General features: G+C 38.0%; 1 long non-coding RNA gene across 1 annotated transcript in view; it reads right to left on the bottom strand.

Moving 5' to 3' along the window:
- Positions 1-21,969, bottom strand: part of LOC117655080 (uncharacterized) — a 46,435-nt gene extending 24,466 nt beyond the window's left edge. Inside the window, exon 1 of the long non-coding RNA XR_015734115.1 lies at positions 21,860-21,969. This is a non-coding gene — a long non-coding RNA (uncharacterized LOC117655080). The remainder of the gene's footprint in view (positions 1-21,859) is intronic.
- Positions 21,970-27,734: the final 5,765 nt, after the last annotated feature.

Below are 27,734 nucleotides of genomic sequence, written 5' to 3' on the forward strand. Positions count from 1 at the left end.
GTGGGCACGCAAGTGTGCCCTAGCTCAGCTCCAGTGCGCACCAGATAACTGATTTTCAGGCCTTCCGGTTCCACCGGAAGTTGGGAAACTGGCTGTTTCAGGCCTCCAGAAGGCCTCTGGGGAGATGGGGAAGGCTGTTTTTGGCCTCGCCAGGCTCCTAGAAAGCCTCTGGAACCTGGGGAGGAGGAAAAACGGGCCTACTGGGCCCACCGTGCCATCGCGTGCCAAAAGCAAGGGGAAGTGTGTGTGGGGGTCACTTGCGCATGCGCAGGAGGGCGAGGCGCATTGAATTATGGATGTGGGCACCCACGACCCCCCACACTCCCCCCACCTTTGGCACATGACGGCAAAAAGGTTAGCCATCACTGCCTTCACTGCCCTATACAAATGGATGTCTAATCTCTTCTTAAAAACCTCCAGTGATGAAGCATCCACAACTTCTGAAGGCAAATTGTTCCACTAATTAATTGTTCTACTGTCGGGAAATTTCTCCTTAGTTCTAGATTGGTTCTCTCCTTAGTTAGTTATTTTTTATCCTGCCTTGTTACTATAGTAGATAAGACTGTCAGTTAATTTCACTTCATCCTGAAGTGCAATAACTACACCAGCTGTTCATGAAGATCTTCAAAAGTTCCCTGCATTGTTAGTTTTTATACTTTAATTTCAGATTAGACTCAGGCAACATTTTAAACATTTTCAGATCAAGAATTTTCTTCTGACTGAGAACTGCATTTCAGTTTAGCAGGAGAAACTGAAAGCAAATAACAAATCTTTAACATTTGGAAACAATCTACAAGTCTTGAAGTCTTCAGTAACTTGGGAGGCCTATGCAAACATTTGGATTCTAGGATGTGAAGCAATCCCTTCTTAATGGTTTATGAAAAACAAAAACAAAAAACTGTTCAATCTAGGAATAAAACTTCATGTAGTATACTTCTCCACATTAGTTTCACAAAGCAAATGAAACATCAATGCTGTCTTCCCCATGTGAAATAAAAACACAATAAAATCAATGTTCCATAATGAAACAAAATCTGTGTGATAGCAATAGCACTTTTATTTTATTTATTTATTTATTTCATCAAGCATGTATTTTATGACAGATACAAGTGTAAACATAATTATAAATACATGAAAAGGATACGAATAAAAGAAAACATTAGGACAGGGACAGTAAGCACGCTGGTGCGTTTATGCATGCCCCTTAACACACACACACACACACACACACACACACACACACACACACACACACACACACACTAGATTTATATACTGCTTATATATATTAGATATATAATATATATAATACTGCTTATATATATTAGACTTATATACTGCTTAGAGAGTGGTTTTACAGCCCTCTCTAAGCAGTTTACAGAGTCAGCACATTGCTCCCAACAATTTGGGTCCTCAGTGAAAGAAAGAAAGAAAGAAAGAAAGAAAGAAAGAAAGAAAGAAAGAAAGAAAGAAAGAAAGAAAGAAAGAAAGAAAGAAAGAAAGAAAGAAAGAAAGAAGGAAGGAAGGAAGGAAAGAAAGAGACCATTCTATTCTGCCATTCTCCTCACTGTATCTGCATTCATCTCTTGAGTGTATCTTCAGCACCATTTTAGGTTTTGATAGTCAAGAAACAAAACTGTGTACAATCAAATGTAAAATGTTAAGTTATTGGGAAACTTGTGACTTGTTCATCTTCATGGTTCAGAGACGGTGAAAGATAAGGAGAAGTTACATCCAATTGACCTTGCCTCTTAGATTTTTTTCATCTCATTCCTCACCTCCCAAACTCCCATATTTTCAAGATGTCCAGCTAGCTGAAGCAAGAGTATGCTTTTTTTTTTTTTTGAGTGTATGGTAGCATAAATGTTATGTCACAGCTTCCCAATAGAGAACCAATTTGGTTTAGTGGTTAAGGCACCAGGCTGGAAAGTGGGAGGCTGTGAGTTCTAGTCCTGCTTTACCTATGAAAGCCAGCTGAGTGATCTTGGATCAATCAGGCTCTCTCAGTCCAAGTCACCTCACAGGGTGCTTGTTCTTGGGGAGAAAAGGAGGAAGAAGATGCAAGTAGTTCTTGCATTACAACCATTTGTTTAGTGATTGTTCAAAGTTACAATGGCACTGAAAAAAGTGACCTATGACTGTTTTTCACACTTTTCCCACAACCATTCAGCATCCCCTATGATCAAAATTCAGATGCTTGGCAACTGGTTCGTATTTATGAAGCTTGCAGTATATTGGGGTCATGTGATCACCTTTTGTAACCTTCTGACAAGCAAAGTCAACAGGAAATCCAGATTCACTTAAGAACTATGATACTAACTTAGCAACTGAAGTGATTCACTTAACAATTGTGCCTAGAAAGGTCATAAAATGGAACAAAATTTTCTTAACTGTGTCACTTAGCAAGAGAAATTTTGGGCTCAGTCATAAGTATTTGTAACAATAATAAAGATGGGATATAAATTAAGAAAGAAATGAAATCAGCTCCTGCTTGCTGACATTTTGAAAACTGTTCAAGATGGAATTGTTTCACAGAACTTACTCCTGAACTTTTTTTTTTAATAAATAAAATAAATAATTATTTTTATTGCTTTTATTTTTGTGTTTTGAATTGATTTTGTTTTTATTGTTGTTAAAATTCTCACGTGGTATTAAGTGCTACCATGAATATTTTCAATCATTCTACATAAACTGCTATTAGTCTGTTAAATTGCAATGGGCTAAAATGTGTTCAAAACAATAAAATAAAATCATAAAATCAATACACCTTAGACTTTGATTGTGTTTATACAGACTCAGACAGGTAGGTAGAAGACATGTGGATATTCAATTTTTTCTTTTTTTTTTTCACAGAGCTAGTTATTGATGTGCCTCCTGGAAAAATACTAGAAGCTGTGTTCCTCTTCCTTATTTTCATGAGACATCAGTTATTTTATAGTAGCTTTTAACTCATGTCTCTTCAGCCTTTTAAAATTAAGTTAGACTCTATGCTGGGCATACATGCATCTTCACTGCTTTTTCGATTGCACAAGATGTTGAAAGTGGTGTTTTTACATTGCGGTAGAATAACGACTGTGTATCGTGTGCCAAGGAATGTGGCAGGTAACCACAAGATATCATTCTGGCAATTACAGTGCAGATATTTTTAGACTCTGGATGGATAGAATGGTATTTTTCTATCCTCTGTTAAAATTGCCCTTCCATTTTGTTTGCCCAGAATGTCTCAACTGGCTATTAAAACCATTCTTGAAAATAGTGTCTGTAAAAGCATTTTAGACAGACAGCTTCAGGCAATTCAAATAATATATTTATTTGAATTGAATAAGGCTTCATTAGGAGTAGGAGTTACAACACAGCAGTGTTCCAATATTTGAGGGGCTCCCACAAAGAAGAGGAGGTCAACCCAGTGGTGAGTTTCTACCGGTTTGCTCCAGTTTGGACAAACCGGTAGTGGTGGAGGTGGGAGGCTCCGCCCCCCCACCCGGACATCATCATGGACACTCTGAGCATGTGCAGAAAGTTCTTCACAGAAGCACTACCCACGAGCAAAGCGAGCGCACGCATGTGCACGCTCCCAGTTCCAAACTATAGCAAAGGTAAGTGGAACTCACTACTAGATCAACCTATTTTCTAAAAAACCAGAATGCAAAGCAAGAAACAATGGATAGAAACTAATCACGGAAAGAAGGAACCTGGAATAAAGGAGAAATTTCCAAACAGTGAGGACAATTAACCAGTGGAACAGCTTGCCTTCAGAAATTGTGGGCAACTTCATTACTGGAGGTTTTTAAGAAGAGATTGAACAGCCACCTGTCTGAAATAGTATAGGCCAGGTCTCCTGCTTGAGCAGGGAGTTGGACTAGAAGACCTCCAAGGTTCTTTCCAACTCCGTTATTCTGTTCTGTTCTGTTCTTTCTTTCTTTCTTTCTTTCTTTCTTTCTTTCTTTCTTTCTTTCTTTCTTTCTTTCTTTCTTTCTTTCTTTCTTTCTTTCTTGGTTTGATTTATATGCCTTCATACTTTTGTATATACCTGCTTAGTAGGGCTTTCATCCCCCCAAGCGGTGTTCTTTTTTATACAAAGTCAGCTTATTGCCGCCACAATCCTGGTCCTCATTTTACCTACCTCAACAGGATGGAAGGTTGAGTCAACCTTGAGCCTGGTGAGATTTGAACTTGCAGTAATTGCAGGCAACTGGTGTTACTTTAAGCACTTAACAGTGCTTTAGTCTGCTGCGCCACCAAGGCTATTTGATTAGTGAATTGATCCATATAATGAAATAAACTTACTTTGTTTTCCAAAACACTGTTGAGGGAGGAAGAAATGCTCCTCTATACATTGCTAAAAAGTTTTCAATTTTTTTTTTTTAAATCAAAAGGATCATTTATTATACTAAATTAATTAGCAACAGAACAGTAAGACTTGTATTACTTTTGAATAAAAAAAAAATATGCAAAGTTGAAAAAAAACCAACTACCTAAATTATATATTATACCAGCTTAAACAAGAAAAATTATATCAGACTATTAAAATTGTACAACTTTTCTTCAGTGTCAATTTTATGACCCAATTTTTAAATAATGAATGAAATATGTAGCCAGTTTTTCTGGTCTTGTATTTTCATTGTGTAAACCAGATTTTAAACAGAGAAATGAGAAACTCTGTTAAGTCAACTTTTGTCATCTAGAACACAAGTATTCTTTCATGAAAACACAGCTATCTTTTTCATAACAGTTTAAGCTTGATACATACAATATTCTTCATCAATTTGAAAGATCCAAAATTTAGAGATATAGTATAACCAGACACTAATATTATTAACCCTTAGGTATTTTCCAAGAAGCAAGAACTGTGGTAGCGCAGTTGTTAGAATGCAGTATTGCACTCTGCCAGCAGTTTGATCCTGATTGGCTGAAGCTTGACTGAGCCTTCCATCCTTCTGATGCCGATAAAATGGTTTTGTTGAGGGCAATATGATAACTTTGTAAACCACTTAGAGAGGGCTGTAAAGTACTGTGGAGTGTTATATAAATCTGTGCTATTACTAAGCTGGTTCACTATAGTAATAACCATTGCTAAAAAGTTAACCATAGTTTTAAAGTTTAAATTAGTTTAATATCCCTCTCCTGTAGGGTATTGCAACAGCAATTTCATGTCAGTGAATTTCCCATAAATTTTTCAACACTGGAACTTTCTGAATCTTGCGTTTAAATTCACTTTGGGTACTCTGTTAAAAACACTGTGCATGCAGTTAGTCCCTGAATTAGTACCACTAAGAAGCCCAAAATTTATTTTGCTAAGTGGGACAGTTAGGTGAGTTTTCTTCCATTTTATGACCTTTATTGCCACAGTTGTTAAGTGAATCTCACTTTCTCATTGAATATGTATAGATTGCCAAGCATTCAAATTTTGATCACATGACCATGGGGAGGCTGCAATGGTAATAAGTGTGAAAAACCATCATGTCATTTTTTTGCAGCATTGTAATTTTGAATGGTCAATATATGAATGGTTGTTAGTCGAGAACTGCCTAATAGCATGATAGCCTTGCAAAGTAGAACTAAATGCTATGCTTTCCTTTTGTGCACATTCTATTTTAATTTAGGATCTCACTATGCAAATAAAAAAAATCTGAAGATAATTTTATTATGTTAATTTAAACACAAATACATGTTCAAATTATTTGAGGTATGCAGATGATATAACACTATTGGCTGAAAATAAGGAACATCTGGGAATAATGACCCCGAAAATCAAGTATGAAAGAGAAAAAGTAGGACTGAGTATTAACATCAGGAAAATAAAAATAAAAATAATGACAACAGCTGAAGGTAGACATGAAACATTTAAAATCAACAAGAAGGAAATTGAATTAGTTTGATACTGTTTATCTTCCTTGGATCAAAAATTGTTCATAAGGTTAGTTCTAATCTTGAAATCAAACTCAGGCTAACCTTAGGCCACACTGCAATGGTTAACATGAATATATCTGGAATGGAATGGAATGGAATGGAATAGAATAGAATAGAATAGAATAGAATAGAATAGAATAGAATAGAATAGAATAGAATAGAATAGAATAACAGAGTTGGAAGGAACCTTGGAGGTCTTCTAGTCCAATCCCCTGCTCAGGCAGGAAACCATACACCACTTCAGACACTTCTTAAAAACTTCCAGTGTTGGAGCATTCACAACTTCTGGAGGCAAGTTGTTCCACGGATTAATTGTTCTAACTGTCAGGAAATTTCTTCTTAGTTCTAGGCTGCTTTTCTCCTTGATTAGTTTCCATCCGTTGCTTCTTATCCTGCCCTCAGGGGCTTTGGAAAATAGCTTGACTCCCTTTTTTTTGTAGCAACCCCTGAGATATCGGAACACTGCTATCATGTCATCCCTGGACCTTCTTTTCATCACACTAGACATACCCAGTTCCAGCAATCGTTCCTTATATGTTTTAGCCTCCAGTCCCCTAATCATCTTTGTTGCTCTTCTCTGCACTCTTTCTACAGTCTCAGCATCTTTTTTAAATTGTGGTGACCAAAACTGGTCGTTGATATAAATGAAAAAAGCAGCCTAGTTAGAGCAATAGTCTTTCCTATAATGATGTATGGGTTTGAAAGTTGGACACTAAAAGTGGCTAATCAAAAAATTGATGTCTTTGAACTGATGTCTTGGCATAGATTATTGCATATACTATGGATAACCAGAACAACCAACAAGAAGGTGCTGAATTGGATAAAACCAGAAACATTACTAGAAGCCAAAATCACAAGGATACACCTGATTTACTTTGATAATGTCATATGTGCAAATTCACTGGAGAAGTCAACAATTCTAAAAATGGTTTGTAGATCAAGAAGAAGGGCAAGCAAAGAACTCGCTGGCTTGATGCCATCAAAGCTGATACAAAGATGAACATCTTTGTAGATGTTCATGAGCAAATGAAAGAAGCTGTGTTTGACAAATTAGCATAGACAGCACTTTTCTATAAAGTCGCTAAGATACAGACGCAACAGAATGGTGAATTATAATGTTCTTTGTAACTATAAATCTAAGTTTATCAGTATTTACATTAATAGAGGAATGTTGTATTCATATCTTATTATGTGATCATCATCATCACCATCATATTTTGATGCCAGTTTTTAGACCATTTATTTCCTGGTTTAAACTTATTTGGGGGGAGGATTTGTTTGTTTTTTGCAATCTTCCTACAATAACAAATGCATTTTTGACTCAGAGACAAACAATAGTAGAAGTCCTTCAAAGGGCCATCTCAATAGCAGCTGTGTCTATTTTTGCAGATGTCAACATCTTATTTTCACTGAAATTCATGGAAGATTTCTTCTCTAGCCCCCAATATACATAATTGTAACCATATTACTATGGTTCCATCTTTTTTTTAAACAACAACAACACATACAGTAGTGGCCAAAATTGTGGAAGCCTTTTGGGGAAAGTGCATTTTCTAAAACTAGCTAATAACACCACTTTTTTTTTTTTGGAGTAGTACCATAAAATTATATATCAATGGAAAGATAATTTAACCAAGAATGTAATGCAATAACTTTTATGAAGGATTTGCTATTAGAATAGCAGTTACAATATAAAGAAGAAAAGTGAAACATCTAGAAAAAATAAGATATACAAAAATTATCAACATAGAAAAACAAGATATACAAAAATTATCACCATGTCAGTTAATACTTAGTTGGGTAACCTTTAGCATGAATTGTGGCCTTATAACGTCTTCCCATGGAGTGAATCAAGTCTTTTAGTTCTGCAGCTGTTATAATGTGAAACCAAGATTGGATGATTGCTTCTATTAACTGGGTTTTATTGCTGGATTGCTTCTGACTAAGAAGTTTCTTTAGTCAGCTCCATAGATTTTCAATTGGGTTAAGGTCTGGGCTATTCGCAGGACATTCCAGCAGTGGAATATGATTATCTTGAAACTCCAAAAAAAAAAAAAATGGTGTTATTAGCCATCAAACTTTTCCCAAAAGATTTCCACAATTTTGGCCACTACTGTAACAACAGTAATATGTATTTTTTCCTCTTCATTTCCTCTGTCGATCTACTTTATCCTCAAATATTTGAAGTTATACCAATGATGATAATGGAAATGGTAAATTTCAAGAAAAAAATATCTTGATCAGTGTTCCCTTATCTGAGCTTTTCTGATGTATGGTACACAACTCCCAAAAATCCAGATCTGGACTTTGAAAAATCATCAATCACCATAGAGTTTAGATTATAACAGTTCTTCTTCAAATTACAAGACTCTAGATCAGTGTTTCTTAACCAGGATGCAGGGGAACTTTGAGAGTTTAGTCACTTTAGTCCTTAATTCAAAGTTTGTATGTGCCCTTCTGATTATAATGCAGTATTTTTTTAATTTGGCAATTTTAAGACAAGATTTAAGATTTCAACTTCCAGAATTCCTCAGCTGTTTGGAGAATTCTGGGAGTTGAAGTCCACACATCTTAAACTGCACAATTGAAAAGCAATGTGACGGTGAATAAATTATTCTAAGTGAGAAAAAACTTGGAGTTCTGGTAATCAGAGGCACATAACTATAAATCTTTAAACTATTACACCCTTTTCTGTTATTCTCCATGATTTTATGAGAAACGTTGAATGATTATGCTTAAAACTGCTTAAAACTGGTTAAAATTGCTTTAACCAATAGTTAAGATAGGTAGTACAAGGCAGGATCCTAGATTCAGGCTAGACATATTAATTTTGCATCAGAGCCAATTATAATAAAGACACAACCCATATCAACTCTGTTGAAGTTGATACCATTTAAAATACGTAATACAAGCTTTATTTCAACAACTTCTCAGCACAACTCATAGCCTATACCAAGGTTTCTCAATCCACTTGAAAATATATGGACTTCAATTCCTGAAATTCCTGAGACATAAACTTCCCTAATCCATAGGCAATTGAAGCCTACGCACCTTCAAGTTGCTGAGACTGAGACACAGAAGTTGGCTCATTGGATTAGCCATCTCATGGAAGTTATAAATAAGAACATTTTATATAGCCCGACTACATTTTTTTGGAGACTAAGGATTTCAGAGATCTTTTCAGCTTTCCAGGCACGGTGTTTGGTAAAACACTCTACCTTATGTCATATCAATTTACTACTTGAAAATAGAATCATGAATACAGCCCAGATAGTACAATGCTACTCTAACTTATTGGTTTATTTCAGAATAAAAGGATTTCTATGATAGAAGACTAGTGACGTTTTCTTTTCAGAGTGGAGAAAAAGGAAAAGGTGTTATACGTTCAGGACATCTGGTTTCTGTTCGCAGAGTTTCTATATTTTTAGATGTCATTATATTGCAGAAATAATTTCCTAGAGAACAAATGACATGATTGTGTAACCAAAATGGTGTGACCATAAGGATAATTGATTATAGGTTCCTGACCAAATGCTTCTAAATTTAGTTGTTTCTAGACTTACTGTAAATTTTAATTGCTTTGAAAATAGGCCAGTTAAAAGTAAAACATTACAGATTCCCCAGTGGTTTCTCCATGGAAATTAAGCTCCATGTATATTATTGAAATGGTAAACACATCACCTAGGAGAATATTTCACTGACCCTGGGGAAATATCCTCTGAAGTAATTACGCATATGATTCCTCTATCCAAATGAAATTTGTTCAGTTCATTCTGAATAATCTGCAAAAAAGTTAAGCCATGTTGGGTGTGGTTAATACAAGGATGAGGTGCCACCAAAAGCCAATTTAGCCTAATGGTTAAAGTATCAGAATAAAAGCCAGGAGACAGTAAGTCCGACCTTTAGGCATGAAAGCCAGTTGGATGACTTTGGACCAATCACCAGGAAACATTGAGTTCTAGTCCTGCCTTAGCCAGGAAAGCCAGCTGGGTGACTTTGGGCCACTCACTTACTCACTCTCATCCAACCCACCTCACAGGATTGTTGAGGGGAAAATAGGACATGAAAGGAGCATTGTGTGTGTTTGAATTACTTATAGAAGCAAAAAATAGAGGATGGATGGAGGATGGATGGATGGATGGATAGATGATAGATAGATAGATACCATAGATAGATGATAGATAATTAATGGATAGATCTCAGAGTTGTAGATTTGACTGGGAAGTTGGAGGAAACAAAAATATCAGAAGGCCACAGGAACCCATTTCTCTATTGTTGTCAAGAAAAGTACAATGAAGTATGTACCTGTATGTTCAGCAGGAGTTAAATTTGATTTCAGAAAAAAGCATTTACGTTTTATAGTTAACCAGCTGAAAACAATCTGACTTCAAATTAAAAAGATTGAACGGCTTCCATCTTTTCTTTCTTCCTCACCCCTTCAAAAACTCAATTTTATGCTTCTTGTAATAATAATAATAATAATAATAATTTTATTTCTATACCGCCCTTCTCCCGAAGGACTCAGGGCGGTGTACAGCCTATTTAAAAACACAAAAAACACGACAACAATTTAAAATTTAAAATCATTAAATAATTAGGCTCCAATTAAAATCCCAGAAATTTAAAATACCCCAATTTAAAACGTTATGTTAGTAACCCTGCCTGGCGGAACAACAGGGTCTTCAGAGCGCAGCGAAACACCCGGAGGTCGGAAATCTTTCGTATTTCGGGGGGCAGTTCATTCCACAGGGCTGGAGCTCCCACAGAGAAGGCCCTCCCCCTGGGTGTCGCCAGCCGACATAACTTGGCTGATGGCACCCGGAGGAGACCCTCTCTGTGGGAGCGGACTGGTCGGTGGGAGGCTATTGGTGGCAGAAGACGGTCTCGAAGGTACCCGGGTCCTATGCCATGGAGCGCTTTAAAGGTGGTAACCAACACCTTGAATCGCACCCGGAAGACCACTGGGAGCCAGTGCAGCTCGCGCAGGAGGGGTGTCACGTGGGCGCAACGGGTTGCACCCATAACCACCCGCGCGGCCGCATTCTGGACCAGTTGGAGCCTCCGAGTGCTCTTCAAGGGGAGCCCCATGTAGAGAGCATTACAATAGTCCAACCGGGAGGTGACAAGGGCGTGAGTGACCGTGCGCAAGGCGTCCCGATCCAGAAAGGGCTGCAACTGGCGAATCAGGCGAACCTGATAAAAGGCCCCCCTGGCCACGGCCGTCATGTGCTCTTCTAAAGACAGCCGTGCGTCCAGGAGGACACCCAGATTGCGAGCCCTCTCTGTGGGGGGCAAAGATTCACCCCCAATAGTCAGCGATGGCACCTGCTGACTATATCGGGGCGCCGGAAGCCACAGCCACTCGGTCTTGGAGGGGTTGAGTCTGAGCCTGTTCCTCCCCATCCAGGCCCGCACGGCCTCCAGGCAGCGGGACATCACATCAAGGGCATCGTTGGGGTGGTCTGGGGTGGAGATGTACAGCTGAGTATCATCAGCGTACAGATGACACTTCACCCCAAAACCACGGATGATCTCACCCAGCGGCTTCACATAAATGTTGAACAGGAGAGGCGAGAGGACCGACCCTTGCGGCACTCCCCATGCGAGATGCCTCGAGGTCGACCTCTGTCCCCCTGCCAACACAAACTGCGAGCGGTCGGAGTGGAAGGAGGAGAACCACCGCAAAACGGTGCCCCCTATTCCTAACCCCCTCAACCGCTGCAGCATGATACCATGGTTGATGGTATCAAAAGCCGCCGAGAGGTCTAATAGGACTAGGACAGAGGAGCAACCCCTGTCCCGAGCCCTCCAGAGATCATCCACCAACGCGACCAATGCCGTTTCAGTGCTGTACCCCTGCCTGAAGCCCGACTGGTACGGGTCTAGATAGATAGCTTCATCCAGGTGCCAGGGAAGTTGTCGTGCCACCACGCTCTCAACAACCTTCGCCACAAAACGAAGGTTGGAGACTGGACGATAGTTGGCTAATTCAGCCGGGTCCAGGGAAGGCTTCTTGAGGAGGGGCCTCACTACCGCCTCTTTCAAGGCGGCAGGAAAGGCACCCTCACTCAGAGAAGCACTTATAATCCCCTGGAGCCAGCCTCGTGTAACCTCCCGGGAGGCCAGCACCAACCAGGAGGGACACGGGTCCAATAAACACGTGGCGGCACTAATCTTACCCAGAACCCTGTCCACATCCTCGGGAGTCACAGGATCAAACTCCTCCCAGGTAACATTCTCAAGACCTGCCCTCGTCTCCTCCCGTGGACTCATCCAGTCGGAGTCCAAGCCATCCCGAATCCGAGCGACTTTATCGTGCAGGAATTGCACAAAATCCTCAGCGCGACCCTAGCAGTATTCATGAGAATATTCACTTCGTTATAGCGAAGAATCTTGCACATATCAAACTATCCATTCAGAAGTGTCCATTCTCAGAAATTCATGAACGACAGGACAGCCTTAGGAAAAGGATCGGGTTAAAGGTCATCCACTGGAAAAGGTATTTTGGTATTTTGCACCTGGATATTTCCAAGCAAGTCAACATCACCTGAGAATGGAAGATGAACCTCCCCTTCAGGTTATTTCCAGAATCACTGGAAATAATCAGCAGAAAGCAATAGAACAGAATGGCTCATAGTGTGGTTGTGCTTACAGATGACTGCAGCAATGCTTGGGATTAATACAGGCCATCCATCCTTGTACTCCTTAATCCATTTGTCACAGTTTTGATACTGTGGAACACCATATTCCACTGGATTGACTCAGGGGTTGGGAAGGAAGGGCATTTTTAAAAATATATATATATTTATTGTTTACATATAAATATATTGTATATTGAATACAGAATATTGATTGTCCTGGCATTTCACTTGCCATAAAAACCAAAATGAAAACACATAACATATATACTATTTAAACAGTGCTAGTGTTTTACAGTTATTTTTGACCATCATATTCATTCTAATACAACGATGCATATATAGTATCCCTTTCCAAGTCCACCTAACCTGATTTTTTTGTATTCCAACTTCCACTCTGTGGTTCTAACCATTGATAGAATCTGTTCCATGTATCATAATATTCTGTCTCTTCTTTGTCTTTTATTTTTAACATTAGTCTATCCATTTTTGCACAGACTAGTATCTTCCTTATTATCTCCTCCTCTGAAAGGGTGTTTTCATTCTTCCACTGCTGTGCATACACCAGTGTCAGGATATGTAATATTAGGTATATTGTCCCTTTGTCATAGCCATCTGATATAATGCCTAATAGAAATAATTCTGGCTTGAACGCTATATGTTGTCGAACCATTTATTCTAATCACATATGAATTTGTATCCAAAATTTCCTTGGTTTTTTTACAGGTCTACCACATGTAAGTAGTATGTGCCTGGTACTCATTTACATTTCCAACAGTTTGGGGACATATTGCTAAAGGACACTTTTTATGATGATTGCTTTCCTTCCTTGTGGGCCCATTTTAGTTGGTGTTGTTTAAGGGGTAGAGAATTTTCCTTAGACCCTTCCTATGTGGGTCGCCATAGGAATCCACTCTTTATCCCTTTCTATTCAATATTAACATAAAATTTCTGGATGAGTTCACCCATTGATGCCCAATTATCATAGTATTCAGCATCCTATTCTGAATCTAGTGCAGCAACTGCAAAAAAGAACTACGTCAGCCAAACTGCACAAAACCGGACTGCACACAACCGGACTGTATAAAAATTTTCTGGCTATCAAAAGACATGACCCACTATCCCTCATGTCATTCCATGAAGATTCAGAAGGTCACAGATTTCATCTAACCAGGGCCACAGTTGTAACCCAGGCGAAATCAAGGAGAGAAAGGGAATTCCTTGAAGCCTGGTTTTCCACCAATAAGTCAATGAACAGACACATTGACATCAACCCAGTCTACCAATAGCTGAGAACGAAAGAACTGCCATCAATCATGATCCTGAAGGTAGCATTTAAAATAAACAAACCGGCAGCCCACTTCGCAGCAACAAAATTATAACCCATCGGTTTACAAGGAATCGGACCATGTCTCAGTAACAACAGCCAGCCACTCAAACTATGAAACAAGCTGAAACCAGACTATGACTCAGAAGCACCCAGATAAACAACTCTAATCCTAATCTGCATTACACAGACAGTACTTAATTATAGCCCAGCAACAACAGCCAGCCAATCAAACAATTCAAAATTAGACCTTGATTTAGAACTATCCGAACAAACAACATTCAGATTAATTTGCATCCCATAATAACGTATTTAAAGATCTGTGGTCTGACAGTCGAGCACAACTCAAAATGCACTGACGATGTCTCCTCAAATGATGACAAAATATTTGCAACCAAATTGCCAAGTTTGGAGCTCAAACCAATAGCCATACCCAATTATATTTTTGGGCTGCTATAAGATTGTTGAGTTCCTATCTCAGTCCCTAGAAGCTGTTCATGCCTGTTTGGGAATGAACCATATCCAACTCAATCCTTCAAAAATCAAATGGGTATGGGTCTTGGGGCCACTTGGGGCAGAGATATTGCATTTCTTTTACTTTGGATGGGGTTGCAGTTCCCCATTCAAGAGAAATGCACAATCTTCATATCTGCTTGGACTCACACCTCCTACTGAAAGACCACAAGAAACTTCAACTGGTCCAGAATGGCCAGCACAGACAGTTACAGGCATGGCATGGTGTGATATTTCAGTTTTGCTGAAATGGTACAAAGTGGTACTGATAGCCACTTTGCTCCCAGGTGTTATTAAAGGTGGTGATTATGAGCTACAAAGTATACATGGTATAGGGTAGTGGTGGAATTCAATTTTTTTTACTACCAGTTCTGTGGGCGTGGCTTTGTGGGCATGGCATGGCTTTGTGGGCATGGTGTGGCTTGGTGGGCATGGCAGGGGAAGGATATTGCAAAAATCTCCATTCCCATCCCACTCTGGGCCCAGCCAGAGGTGGTATTTGCCAGTTCTCTGAATTACTCAAAATTTCCACTACCGGTTCTCCAGAACCTGTCAGAACCTGCTGGATTTCACCCCTGGTATAGTGCTTAGTTATCTAAGGATCGACCTATCTCCTGTGGTATCTATCTGGGTGATTCAGACTGTTAGAGTTGTTTTTTTTTTAATTAAACAGTGTTCCTTTATTGAAGCATATCCAAAATCTTTACCTATCTCCAGTCTGTCTGCTTTACACTTATACCGTTCATTCACCTTCTGAGGAGCTGGTTCCCGTGATCCTGTTCCCAAAAGATTTGGAGCAAGATCATTGATTTTAGCCTGATCTCAAGGGTGACACCGAATTGTGAGTAGTCTTGTCAGCAGAAGAATTCATTCTTTTTCTCTTCTCCAGAGCATGCAAGGAAGTGTGATTTTTCAAAAAGGTTTCGGCATGGTTTCAACAGGGTCTAACTCCCAGAGGAGAGTTTAATGACAAATCTGAATTATGTTGAGACTTAGAGCCTTCCTTGCATAAATCAGAAACAATCTTCAATTTCCCCAAGTGATGCCAGTTTTGCTTTTTGTTTTTTGCTTTGCTGAGATGGTCTCATATGCACACACCTACACACCGAATGCTCTATCAGTTTCCATGTTTATACCTATATTCAAAGTTAGCACTGATATGTAATCCAGGAACATATAACATTTGAACAGTGGCATGACTCCTTCACTTATATCATTATTTTGTGTCTTGATGCATGGACTCTCACATTTTGCAACACCATGCAAAATGAGTGAATTTGTGTTGATTTTGTGTTCAATTAATTACAGAGATTCTTAACCTTTGCATACTATGAGTACTCGCTGAATTTTGTGCAGAGTCACTAAACACTGAGATGAGTGCCATGTAAATTTAATAAATAAATAAGTTTTTAAAAATATGCAGAGCATAGCTGGGAATGAGTTTCAAGAGTAATTCCCATCTGGTGCTGTAGGGCTGATCAGATTTTTATAAAGTGTGACCTCCCACTTTAGTTTAGTTTGTGTTTCCTGACAGATCCAAGGCTTATGGTTTGAAAAAAAGAACAGTTTAACAGATATTAGCACCATGCTTTATGTTTCATAGACATTTTTATAAAAATATATTTCAGATTTGTATAAACACATTTTTAGTCCTTGTTGCAAGTTCTGTTTTGGACACATCCCACATGATTATCATGCCACATCTCATGAAGATCTAATTTATAACTTTTAGCAAGTCCATACAGCTTCCCATTTGCAGTTTATATTAATGAATTAATAAGATTGGTCTGTTGATTTTGTAATATATACTCCTCCCCGTGGATTCAGAAGGCTGCATTTAAAGCACTCCTGAGAGATTGGCTTATTGAAATGGCTTGTAAATGCTGTACTGTGTATGTAGATGTCTATTGCATTTATATATATAAAAAAATTTCCCTTAAAAAAATCTCCAGAAATATTTTATTGAAGTCAGCTGGAAATCTATCAAGCTAGAAATATTTATTCTGAGACATTGTAAATGGGGAGTAGGTGACGAAGAGACAGGGTGGTCAAAAATGTTTTACAGCAGCATTGCTTCATGAATTTTGTATACCAAATATTTATTTTGTGTGTCATTGTCCCAAGAAAATTTTCTAGGGTAGAAAACTCTTCAATGTAATCATGGCACATGAGAATCTCCACAAAAGAAGCATCTTGAAATACACTGAGAAAAAAAAAAACTTGTGGAAAATAAGTGTTCTCAAATAACTACATTAAGAATGATTTCCTCATTTTATGCCGAACCCAACACACAATGATCTGGAGATATTCTCTAATTTGGAGATTATGATCTTTGGCCAGATTTCTGCATTAAGAGATTCCCTCCAACACTGTGTGGGAGATGCCCTCCAACATGTTGTTCATCACTGGAAGCTTTCAAGAAGAGACAGGACTGCTATCTGTCAGAAATAGTGTACGGTCTCCTGCTTGGTGGCAGGGGGTGAGGATTGGACTAGAAGACCTAAAAGGTCCCTTCTAACTCTGTTAATCTGTTAATATAGTTGGTTGGTTCATGTTGATTTAAATAAATACATTATTATGATGTGTATATACTAATCAATCAGAATAGAATTGGAAGGAATCTTAGAGGTCTTCAAATCCAACTCCCTGTCAAGCAGGATATTCTATACCATTTCAGACAAGTGACTGTCCAGTCTCTTCTTAAAAACCTCCAATGATGAAGTACCCAAAATCTCTGAATGCAAGCTGTTCCACTGGTTAATTGTTCTCACTGTTAGAAACTTTCTCCTTTATTCCAGGTTGCTTCTCTCTTTGATTAGTTTTCACCCATTGTTTCTTGTTTTTCTTTCTGGTGCTTTGGAAAATAAGTTGTTCAAATACTGGAATACTGTTATCATGTCACCCCCTAGTCCTTCTTTTCTCTAGATTTGCCATATCCAGTTCCTGCAATCGTTCTTCATTATGTTTTAGTCTCCAGGCCCTTAATCATCTTACTTGTTCTTCTCTGCACTTTTTCCAAAGTCTCAACATCTTTTTTGTAATGTGATGACTAAAACTGAATGCAGTTTTCCAGCTGTGGCCTTACTAAGGTTTTATAAAGCAGTGTTACATTTCTTCCATCATATAAATCACATCACATACTCCCTCAGGAGATAAATCAAACTCAGAGCCGTTACTTGAAGTTAGTATCACCTTTCCATGTTTGTAGATCATTTGGTTTGTTATTATTTCATTAACTGGTAGCTGATCAGTCATCTGAATAGTGGCCAATTTGTAGCATACATGTACATGTGACTGTTTATATGGGGGAGAGAGGGGGAAAGAAAGAGAGTGAATTCTATAAACCACCCTATAAAGTCTTAATAAGACCACACCTAGAATACTGCATCAAGTTTTGGTCACTACACTATAAAAAGATGTTGAGACTCTAGAAAGAGTGCAGAGAAGATCAACCAAAATGGCTAGGGGACTGGAAGTTAAAACATATGATGAATGGTTGCAGGAACTGGGCATGACTAGTCTAGCGAAGAGAAGGACCAGTAGAGACATGATAACAGTGTTCCAATATTTGAGGTGCTGCCACAGAGAGGAGGGGGTCAAGCTATTTTCCACAAAGCACTTGAGGGCCAGCAAGGAATGATGGATGGAAACTGATCAAGGAGAGATTCAACCTGGAAATAAGGAGAAATTTTCTGACTGTGAGAGCAATCAACCAATGGAACTGCTTGCCTTCAGAAGTTGTGGGAGCTTCATCATTAGAAGAACAGACTGGACTGCCATCTGACAGAAATGGTGTAGGGTCTCCTGCTTGGGTGGAGGGTTGGACTAGATGACCTACAAGGTCCCTTCCAACTCTGTGATTCTGTTAAAAAAGAAGCAAGCATAGACGGGCTGGTCAGTGAAAAAAAAATACAAATTATGAATCAAAATGCTAAAAAGAATGTGCACTGCTGAGGTCAGTGGAAATCTTCAGCCATTGGTCTTGACCAATTAGGTGTTCTGAAGCACTCAAAGATTCTCCATTTTTTAAAATCACATCCTGATGCCATATTTATGCCAGGGGTAAAATCCAGCAGGTTCTGACAGGTTCTGGAGAACCGGTAGCAGAAATTTTGAGTAGTTCAGAGAACCGGCAAATACCACCTCTGGCTGGCCCCAAAGTGGGGTGGGAATGGAGATTTTGCAATAGGCTTCCCCCATGAGTGGGGAGGGAATGGAGATTTTGCAGTATCCTTCCCCTGCCACACCCACCAAGCCACACCCACAGAACCGGTAGTAAAAAAAATTTGGATTTCAGCTCTGATTTATGCTGATGATTTTGGAATGTATGTCTGATAGTTAAGTAGGCCTACCAGGACTATGGATTCCAACAATAAAATCTCCAGCAAAATCAGTACTCTGATGGCACTATATCAAATATTGTTAGCCAATAGACATTTCAGCTGCACCGTATTTTGGTTAGCAACAATCCATCTGTTTATTTTTTTGGAATATCAGCCCTGGATACCCATGGAAAGAAGAGTGTTTGGGGAAATGTCTTTTCCGGAAATGTTAACATCATGCATAGTAAGCAGCTGAGTAATTGACACACATACACAGGTGTTCGTGCACCAACAGACACACAGAGGTATTTGGGGCAAGGTGGCTGATTCCCCTCTCCTACATAATGAATGAACACTATTCATTTTTTAAAAAACTTTTTTTCTACCCATGTCGGGAGTCTGCAGAGGCGTAAAGGGAGAAGCAAACATATGTTTGTATAAAGTTGTCATGGCAAGGAATAGAAAGGCCCATTCAGAGATGGAGAGTAGATGATAATATAATAAGATATGAATGCATTTTCATGCTTTTGGGAGCATGACGGGAGTAAACAGATTTAAATGTGGATGCTACAAAAGACAACTCTCCCAATTAGAGCATTACTCCCTACTTCCTGGTCTTTGAATGCAACAGCTGAATCTTTTAATATGTATAAAAGTAGAAAGTGAAATCTCTTAAATGTATTGTTTTTAAAATGTCCATGGTTAATACTGTACCTGAAGCCGCTGTATCTCAATCTTGGCAATTTTAAGACATGTGGACTTCAATTCTCAGAATTCCCCAACAGTTTAGGGAATTCTGGGAATTAGCCCATAGATCTTAAAATTATCAAGTTTGACAAACACTCCACTAAGCTATTCTGAACAATAAAGGCAATAAAAGCACAAGAAAACTCTCAATATATATATTTTTTTCTCTGTGAAATCACTTTTTTCACAATTATCACTTTTTTTTTTCCACAGTGGTCACTGGCATATTTAATGGATTGATGAGTTTAGCTTCCATAAAGCTAGAAGCAGAAGAATCTAATTTCATTTTGCTTTTCAGACATTAAGGTGATTGAAAGGAAATGAAAATACTATCCTGCTTCATAGTAGGAGGGAAAGCCAAGAAACATTGTTTTCCACATTGGATGGAAATCCAACAAGGATTGTTTTCTACCCTTAGCCTACATACAGTAGGTTTTTTTTTATAAAGAGGACTAGAGCCACAAGCCCGGCACATACATCTAACCAACACAAAACTGCTCCTATATAGAAGCTTGGAGTATAGAAGTAAGCAATCAGGGTTATGAAATGAAATTGATCATCTACAGCAGTGGGTCTCAACCTTCCTAATGCCGCGACCCTTTAATACAGTTCCTCATGTTGTGGTGACCCCGAACCATAAAATTATTCTTAAAACTATTGAAAATATGTGTTTTCGGATGGTCTTAAGTGACCCCTGTGAAAGGGTCATTCGACCCCCAAAGGGGTCCTGACCCACAGGTTGAGAACCACTGATCTACAGCAAGAAGCAACATCTTGCCAACCTTGATCAATTCCAAAGACTTATTGCAGGGACAAAGCTGGTTAGTTATTGAATGGGAGATCACCAGAAAATGCCAGCACTATAAGGCTAGACTTGAAAAAAAAAACCAATGAGAAAAACATTTGTGCTGCTACCAAGATACCTACAAGGTTGAGCTTATGTAGATCACTAGAAGATGAAGAGTTTTCCTGTACTTGAGGAGCTGTCCCAGAGAAGACTGGGTTGACTTATTCTCCCTGAGGAAAGGACAAGAAGTAATGGGTGGAAGTAATGGATCATTAAAGACTGAGAGATCCAATTTAGAACTGGCGGTGAGAAAAAATTAATGAGTGCAACAAATTGTTTCTTTATACTGTGGGTGCTCCATCGCTGAAGTTTTCAAGAAGAGACTGGACAATTATTTATCTGTAATGGTAAAGGATCTGCTGCTTGAGCTGAGGTATGGACTAGAATATCTCCAAGGTCCCTTTCAATCCTATTATTCTATGTTCCACCAAGGAATATTCTTTGAAATCCTAATAACACTGATTTGAACTAGCTCCAAGAGTTACAGAAGAAATTCTGCACAATACATTCCCCCCACCACCACAACCTCATTTACAGAATTTGCTGCAAATGGCAGAAATGAGGTCCAAGGAGGCTAATGGACTTACATGTCTTTAAAGAGCAATTAAGTACATTTGTTAAGGTCAGATCTGCCAATGCGTATTAGTCATGGGTGGCCCTGACTATGACAACTACATGTCACAAAGTAGCAGCTATTGTTATAAACACTTTGAGAAACATTTACCTTCAAATCTTGTGGACTACAAAACAGCCTGGTGGCGCAGCAGACTAATAGCCTGTTATTAACATTCAGTGCCTGCAATTACTGCAAGTTCGAATCTCCCCAGGCTCAAGGTTGACTCAGCCTTCCATCCTTTCTAAGGTAGGTAAATTGAGGACCCAGTTTGTGGGGGCAATAAGCTGACTTTGTATAAATATACAAAAGTATGAAGGCTATTGCTTAACGCATTGTAAGCTGCCCTGAGTCTCCGGAGAAGGGCGGCATATAAATCAAAAAAATTTTTTTTAAAAATGCCTAGCTAGCCTTTTTGAGTCTGGAAACTGGATTTGGATATGGATATGCCATACTTAACCAAAAACAAGACTACTCCACTTTATTCCTGCTTTACTATATCTTTAAGCAAAATTTAGATCATACTCCCATTTAAGTCATATTCTTTACAATATTTCCTATGGTTAAAAACATTTCAGACATCAATACATTAGAGAGGGTCCAGAGATATTTTACTAGAAGAGTACTCAAATCTTCTGCTCGAAATAAAATTCCCTATCCCACCAGGCTTGAAATTTTAGGTCTGGATAGCCTCAAACTACTCTGTCTATGTTCCGACCTATTATTTACCAAAATAATAAGATTATTTACCAAAACGTCCTACCTGTAAATGAGTACTTTAATTTCAACCGTAATAACACAAGGGCTATCAATAGATTCAAACTCAATGTAATTCACTCTAATCTTGATTGTAGGAAATATGACTTTTACAATAGAGTAGTAAATGTCTGGAACACTCTACCTGATCCTATTCTTAGTCTCTCTAACCCCCATACCTTTTACCTTAAACTGTCTATCGTGGACAGTTCACGTTTCTTAAGAGGTCCCTAAGGCGGCGTGCATAAGCGCACCAGCATGCCTACTGTCCAGTGGTGGGTTGCTCCGGTTCGCACTTTCCTATAGAACCGGTAGTAAAACTGGCGGGAGGCTCCGCCCACCAACTCTGACATCATCAGAATACTTCTACGCATTCTGATGACATCAGGCAACGGCCCCATTGTGAACCGGTAGTAAAGGTAAGTAGAACCCACCCCTGCTACCATTCCTACTGTCCTACTGTCCCCATTTATATGTAATCATTGTATGTGTTTATGGCTATGTTTTGGTTATTTATATCCTATTATTTGTGCCAATTTTATTCACGCGTCCATGTCTATGTCTATACTGTTACTTGTTTCCTTGTACTTGTTGACAAATAAATAAATAATAATAATTTCTATTTTTAATACATAAGAATTGCATTGATAGTCTTAATCTGGAATCCCTTTTGTTCAGCTGAATACAACCAATAGTTTTCCCACTTCATTCTCCTAGCAAAAACAATCTGAAACAGGTCTTTTTATAATAAATGACATGTTGTGTTATTTATGTCTCTCTTGTTACTGGATCAGTCTTTAACATCACAGCCTTTGGCTTTGTGGCTAATACATTGCCTGACTTTTACTTAGACAGAGCTAAACTGGACATTCTCATATTCCTTTTCTGTGCAAATGGACTTTCTCAATTCACAGCCAAGAGAACATTTGTTTTGAAAGTTTATTTTGTACATCTGTCCCTGCAACCATACATAATACAGCAATTATATTCTGGAGGTGCATGGCTCATCAAGGAGCCAAATTTTTTACTGGGAGAAAATTCATCAATGGCTAAAAATGATAACTGAGCAACATATTGAGTCCAAACCAGAAACATGCCTCTTAGGTATATTGTCGGAAAGTTATGACAAAGCAACCATCTACTCAGTGTTACATATATTGACAGCAGCTAGAATTACATATGGAAAAATACATAGAATTACATACATACATAGAATTAAATATTGGAAAAATGTTGAACACCCCACCGGATGATGACAAAATTAGGAGAATTTGGGATTGTGCAGAATTGGACAGATTAACTTTAAAAATTAAAGATAAAGAAGACTCGAAATATTTCAGGATATAGAATAAATTTTATGAATGGATAGAGACAGGAGGCAGAAATGAGAGGGAAGTTTATGAATGTCAGTACAACAAAGATGTATAAAACTATGGATATAATATGGAGAAATTTGTAAATAAGCTAATGTAAATAGAAACTTAGTTGAAGTTTTCTTTTATTTTCTTCTGTTTTTTTTTTTTTTTGGTTGTATTGTTGCAATTACTGTTAACATAGTACAGTTATAGTTATTAGCATGTATGTTATTTATCATTAATCTCTCTCTGGTTGTACTTTATTTGCATTGTTATCCTGACATGGCACTGTCTTTTCAATAAAATATTTTTTTTTTTAAAAAAAGGAGCCAATTCCCCCCACCTCTTTAGAACATTTGGCTGTTTTTCCTCTGTCTCTGCAGTGCACTTGGTGTGTTTGATACACAATAATTGCTATGCAAAAATTGACCTTGTATTTTCTTAGAACTCTTCGTCCTTTGAGAATAAGGCCTCTTTTTCCCCCCATCTGATTCAGAAGTAGTTACAGAGTGTGGCCAAAAAAAAGCCAAGATGGCAGCCTCAGTAGCACAATTCAAATTCTGCATATTTTTAAAGTGTGAATAGGCTTATTCCAGTGGTGAAATCTGAAACCGGTTTACTACCGGTTTGCGGGTCATGCATGCGCCAAATGCGCGCTGTGAACACGCATGCACAGTGCACACCAAAAGGAAGCTTGGGAAGGTAAGTAGAACAGCGTGCGGGGGGGGGAAGTGTGTGATCAGCTTTGACGAGCGTGGGAACCTTTTTAAAAAAAAATTTAAAAGCATTTTTTACTACCGGCTCGGGTGAATAGATAGTAAAAAATGCTTTAAAAAAGTAAAAAAATAAAATTTCTGATGATCGCACGGCACAGCTGTGATCGTCAGAACCTCTTTTTTTTTTTTTTTTACTTTTTTAAAGCATTTTTTTACTATCTATTCATCGGAACCAGTAGTAAAAAAGATGCTTTAAAAAAGTAAAAAAAAAAGGCTCTGACGATCAGCTGAATGACATGCGATCGTCGGAACTTTTTTTTTATTTTTTACTTTTTAAACCATTTTTAACTACTGGTTCCAGATAACCGATAGTAAAAAAATGCTAAAATAGTAAAGAATGTGATAATCGTACGTCGCTCATTTATGCTCTCTGGGAAGATAACCACACAAGTACAATTTTTATTTCTTTGGCATTAAAAAATATAATTATATATCAAACTCAACTGATAAGTTAAATGATTAATCATTTCCATAGTTTCAAGAGCAGCTACCTCAGAAGGCTGCTGTGCAAACAGTCTTCGCTTAATGACTGTGCCGTTTGCTTAATGATCACCTCAAAAAAAAAAAAAAATTAAAATTGGGTCAAGTCACATGAGTGCTTCGACTTATGACCATCATGACTTATAGTCATAAATTGAGGACTAACTATATGTGTCTTATTGGGATACTAGAATGTTGGAAATATTAAAAAAAATTATTCTGCCAATATGACATTTTTATTTTTATTTCTATTTCGGCATAGTTGTTACGATATTAGTTCTATGTAGGTTTAAAACTAAAATAAAATTAATCAATTTGTTAAATTAATCAGAAGATCATTTGCAATGTACACAATGTAAATCCTTATCACATAATTGTTTTATTTATTTATTTTCTTTTTTTTTTTTAAAGCAAATTAAATATTGAATTGTTGTGAGAGAAGGCTTGGAAATTCGTCTGCAGGAAAGAACATTATGCCGCAGTTCTTCTATTCTAGCATTGTGAGGTATTTCTCATTTTATTAATTGGAATGACCTCAAGGATCATCACCAATGACTCCCACATTTCCCAGATAATGGATCATTTCAGTTGGTCCGATGCTAAATTACTGCCTCGAAAAATTGAGGTTGTGTCTATTATGAAATTACAAAATCTACTGCTGAATTTATTAAACCTAAACAACTTTTATTACATCTGCATGGGTTATATAACCCCATGCAGGTTAACAACCAGTGAAAAAATTAATTTTCTCATCAAGATTTCAGTGTGTTTAATAGAGAGATCCATTGTGTCTGAACAATTAAAATAATTTACATTGGGACAAACACCAATTATGGATGTTTCTGTTATCCTGCAATGGAAAGCCAAACCCAATCCAAATGTTTTTTTAAAAGCTAGGATTGTACTTTGTGTTGTAATGACACGAAGGTGATGCACAGCTGATAGGAATTTTCTCTTACGAAATGTTATTGCGTGATTGGCACATATGATTAGCGTATAAAGATGCTCTGTCCCTAAAGGTCCAATTAAACTTGGTACAATCTGAAGCAAGAACGAGAAAGCTCCCTACATATAATTACCCATCATGTCCTCGGCTTATCTGTCTTAAATATTGCTTTTGTTGGATTTAATTATGTGTGAGAAATGATGAATGTCACTTTATCTGTGTGATCTTGCTCAAGCAATCATTTTGCTGCCAAAAGAGTACTGATATTGTAATTTCAGATAGAAGAAATGAAACTTCGAGGAGGAAGGGAGGTTGGATTATGTTTGGTAGAAAGGGCCAATTTTTTTGTTTTTGTTTTTGTTTTGGCTACCAAGTTTTCTTGCTGTCTACATCCAACCAATACTTTTTTTCCTTAATAAGTTACAGCAAAGCAAGTTTGCAAAATAGAAACTGGCAGTGATTTCCTTTCCACGTTTGATTGTGTAGGATTGTTTAATCAGGGTCCAAGGTGTGAATTTTTACTGTGTACATTGGATTAAGAGAAAGAGTTCTTAAAACTTGGGTGGGGGATTAAATGATAGAGCTGCAGAATTACACCACTATAAAGTATTTGCTATCAGTTTAATGTGTTACTTAATCCAAATTACTCTTTAATTGGAACCCTCACTGCATTTCAGACATCAATACATTAGAGTGGGTCCAGAGATATTTTACTAGAAGAGTACTTAAATCTTCTGCTCGAAATAAAATTCCTTATACCACCAGGCTTGAAATTTTAGGTCTGGATAGCCTTGAACTACTCCATCTACGTTCTGACCTATGCTTAGTTCATAAGATTATATCCCAAAAAGTCCTACCTGTAAATGAGTACTTTAATTTCAACTGTAATAACACAAGGGCTATCAATAGATTCAAACTCAATGTAATTTGCTCTAATCTTGATTGTAGGAAATATGACTTCTGTCAGAGAGTAGCAAATGTCTGGAACACTCTACCTGATCCTGTTGTTAGTCTCTCTCTAACCCCCCATACCACTGTCTACCGTGGACCTTTCACGTTTCTTAAGAGGTCTCTAAGGGGGCGTGCATAAGCACACTAGAGTACCTACCATCCTTGTTCTACTGTTCCCATTTACATGTAATCATTCTATGTGTTTATGGCTATGTTTTGCCTATTTATATCCTTTTATTTGTGCCAAAAAAAATTTATGTATCCATATCTATGTCTATACTGTTACTTGTTTCCTTGTACTTGTTGGCAAATAATAAATAAATAAATACTCTAATTTGATTTGTAAACTTTGATTTTTGAAAGGATGTAAACTATCAAGCTAGTTGTTGCTTATTTAATATACTGTGTTTAAATGAACCATCTGTAAACCCAACCATAATTTCTATCTCTTTCTCAAATGATACGATTGAATCTTTGTGTTTGTTTTTTTAAAAATCTGGTATGCCACTTTGAGAGCATTGCTAAAGTAGGAAAGTAGGGATAAAACCTAAAATCACACTTCCATTTAGTTATGTGGACAACTTATTCAAACATAAATTTTACTGAACAATCCATTCCACTTCCTTCTAAGTTCCTAATTAGAACTTATCAGTCTTTCAAATAGACCAAACAAGAAACATGAGCAGATAAGCTAATTTTACTTTACTGTAAGTCTACAATCAAAGAATCTTGCAAGTCTGAAGTTACAGATCTCCCTCTGTCTCTATTTACTACTTGATTAGTTAAAGGAGAGAAAGTTTCTTTCTCTGCCCATTACTTATTTGTGGGCTCTTCCTTCTTTTATCTGATTGTTCCTTAGGCAGTATTGCCTCCCCTCATCTTCCAAAATCTTTCTCAGCTTTCCTAGTTGAAATTAAAAATTCTACCCCAAATGTAAATGGTCAGGTTTCAAAAGCCAAGAAAGACCAGCAGTGTCTTCTAAGCAGTGTCCTTTATCGTTCCTCACCTATAGACAGAAATCTTGCAAAACTGAAGCAAACTACTTGCATTATTAAAGATACACAGTACTCTGAAAACTCCTCTTTTCCGGCCAGCAAAATTATCTAAACTTCACTGTCTCTTGATCCTCTGGAATGCAGCCTCTTCCTTGTGGGAATACTGACTACATTCCACGGGTGAAATCCAGCAGGTTCTGACAGATTCTGGAGAACTGGTAGCGGAAATTTTGAGTAGTTTGGAGAACCGGCAAATACAACCTCTGGCTGGCCCCCGAGTGGGGTGGGAATGGAGATTTTGCAATATCCTTCCCCTGCCATGCCCACCAAGCCACGCCCATCAAGCCACACCATGCCCACCAAGCCACGCCCATAGAACCAGTAGTAAAAAAAATTGGATTTCACCACTGCTACATTCCATCATAACTATTCTGTAAGAGTAACGTATCAAGGGAAAGGATGATTTTGGACTTGCAGAAGGAGATGTGAATCAGATTACACATTTGACAGGGTTATCAGCAGTGTTTGAATAAAATGGGATAATATAGTTTATACTGA

Source organism: Pantherophis guttatus, chromosome 4 (assembly GCF_059756535.1).
Source record: "Pantherophis guttatus breed Tessera chromosome 4, ASM5975653v1, whole genome shotgun sequence".
Lineage (NCBI taxonomy): Eukaryota > Metazoa > Chordata > Lepidosauria > Squamata > Colubridae > Pantherophis > Pantherophis guttatus.